Here is a 3,068-nt window from a genome sequence, read left to right as displayed (position 1 = left end):
CCCCCCTAGACGATTTGGTCGTCTAGGAGATGTAAAATAAGCCGCAAATATCCGGCTCGGAGGACCATGAATAACTCAGCGAGAGGGGAGACCAGTATGTTTGCATGTATGTATATAAAAAAAAAATATTTATTGGTTCAAAAATAGTGGGTAGGCACTGTGGCCAATGGCAAAGTTCGTTTGCCACCTCTGCATGGTTTTTAAGTCATGCAGAGTCCGCAATATGCTCCGGAAGCAGTGTCCGGAGGATGCATCAGACTAGGCCGAGCATCCTTTGAACTGCCATCAAATTAAAACTTAAGAAAGTTTTATTACATGGCAGTTGAGAAGTGCATGTACATAAATTTCATTAATTTAATGAAGGAAATTTTTGCACATGCAGCAGTACATAGCATGCATTTAGGCGCCTGGTGTTAGCAGTCGCGACTAAACAAACTCAATATTGGTAAATTTGCACATTCATGCTTCTGGCATAAGGGTGCTATGTATTTACTTCACAATTATTAATTTTTTATACGCCTGTCCTACATATCTTCGCAGTAAGAAAACAGTAGTCGTATTTCGACACCTTAGTGGAAGATCGACCTATCTCCGCAGCCAGTTCGAAAACGCCCTATATCAGAAAACGCTTCAAGAACACCCTACTTCAGAATTTGATTGAAAAGGCCCTATTTCTGAATTCGGTTCAAAAACGCCCTATCTCAAAACTAAATGTATTGAAAATGTGCTGAGATAGGGCGTTTTTGAATCGGAAGCTAAGTTAGGGCGTTTTTGAACCGAATTATGAGATAGGGCGTTCTTGAAAAGTTTTCTGGAATAGCGCGATTTCGAACTGGATGCCGAGATAGGTCGATCTTCCACTCAGGTGTCGATTTCCTGTTAATATTCCTCTATTTTCATGAAAACAAGTCAAGAAATGTAAATTTAGTACTCCGCTCTACTTACTAAACTACATTTATATTTGAATATTAGTTAAGAATGGAATTATTTAGTTTACACATATGCATTAATAAGGATTAATCAATCAACTACATTAAAATTTTGAAATAAAGTTTTCGAGGAACTTTTTATATGTAAATCCTCCTCCCCCCCCCCCTAAATTCGATCCTGGCGACGCCCATGAAAGCGAGAATATGTACAATGACTAATTTCTCTGTTGGTATTGACCGATGTGGTGCTCAGTTCTCTCCTTGAGCAACTAAACAAATTTGATATACCGAAATGTGTCGCAGCACTACGCAGCACCAAAAGTTCAATCGAATGATTTAGGTGATTTTAGCTTTTCTAGCAACAAAACATGTACACACGGGAGCGAAACGACGAGAAAGCGACAGCATGCGAAACAGGGTGGCCACTTTAGTAAATTGTTACCAAAATTGGTAGAAAAAATTTGGGTTGGTAAAAAGGTAAATTTTTCCTCATTTTGGTAGATTTTTGTTGAATTATTTTGTTTGAAAAACAAATAAAACTTTTCGTTCACGCTTAATTTTTCGTAGTTGTCTTTATATTAAAAATTTCTTTCCAATAGTGTAGTCTACTTTATTTCATTAATTTTCGAGCGCTGTAAATATTTTAAATGATTATTTAACTAAAAAGAAAAAATGGATATGTATGTATCACACTGTACGGCAAAATTAACTTTTTTTCTGGGTATTGGTCCAAACCAATTTTTTTTTAGAGATTGAGTCATAAGTAAAACAGGGACTTCTCCGTTTTTCGAAGTTAACCTCCGAAATCGAGGTATGGGCCTTCGAAGTTCGAAATAGGACCTTTGGTAAAAAACTATATTTAATTATTGCATGTAAATAACTAAAAACCTAAACATATAGACGAAGTCCTCCTTTTGCTCTTATTTAAATGGTATATAACTTTTTTTGTGCAAACTTATATTACAGATGCTAGAAGGAGTCAAAGTTCAGGTCTTCGAAAAATTAAATTCCTTATATTGCAAACAATTTTGAACTGGTTTTTAAAAAATGTATATCGTTGTAAAGGCGATTAGCCCCTCTTTCTTCCGATATGCATATTTGTATACTTCTTATATAAAAATTTTAGAAAACAAGTAAGAAAGTCTAAGTTCGGGCGGAGCCGAACATTAAATACCCGGCGCAAGTATTAAATATATGTTTTCCACCTTTCCGAAAGCTGCCGCTACTGATAAGCCGGGGTGTATAAATTTTAAGTAAATTAGCGTCCTTAAATTTCGAAATATTGAAATTTCAAGCATTTCTGAAATTTACCGGTTATATGAAAAACGGCCGTAATTTTAGTCCGATTTCAACAATTCAACGGTTTGCTTTTGTGCGGCAAGCACAATAACCGTACCGAGTTTGGTACAAATTGGTAGAACGGTTACCGAGACACATATATGTGATCATAAGTGGGCGGTGCCACGCCCATTTTCCAAAATTTTATCACAAACATATTTCTTTGTTAAGAATTGTTGCACCCATCAATTTTGAAAAAATTAGCTTTAATATTTACTGATTTATCGAGGATTTCGTATTTTTCTAAATTACCGTTATATGGGAAGTAGGCGTGGTTATTGTCCGATTTTAAAAGTTTTCGGCCATTTGGTATTTTGTACCAGGACCAACAACTGTGCCAAGTTTGGAAGAAATTGGTGCAGCGGTTACCAAGCTATACGCATGTAACCATAACTGGGCGTGGCTACGCCCATTTTCCAAAAATCTATAATATTCTTATTTTTCGTCTAAAACTCATTGTAAATATCAATTTTGAGTGAATTATCTTTAGTAGTTACTAAAATATCCCAGTTTTCGTATTCCTGAAAATTACCGTTATATGGGAGGTAGGCGTGGTTATTGTTCGATTTCGCCCATTTTCAATACCATCCGTCCTACGCCCAAAAGAAGTCCACGTACCAAGTTTCGTTAAGATATCTCAATTTTTACTCGAGTTATCGTGTGCACAGACGGACGGACGGACGGACGGACGGACGGACGGACGGACAGACAGTCACCGCTTAATCGATTTCTCTTTTCATTCTGATCATTTATGTATACATTTGTCTATATCTATCTCGATTCGTTTTGCCTGTTACAAAC

Source organism: Rhagoletis pomonella, unplaced genomic scaffold, assembly GCF_013731165.1.
Source record: "Rhagoletis pomonella isolate Grant_MI unplaced genomic scaffold, Rhpom_1.0 Rhpom_scaffold_00009, whole genome shotgun sequence".
NCBI lineage: Eukaryota > Metazoa > Arthropoda > Insecta > Diptera > Tephritidae > Rhagoletis > Rhagoletis pomonella.
Note: the sequence above shows the minus strand (reverse complement) of the source record.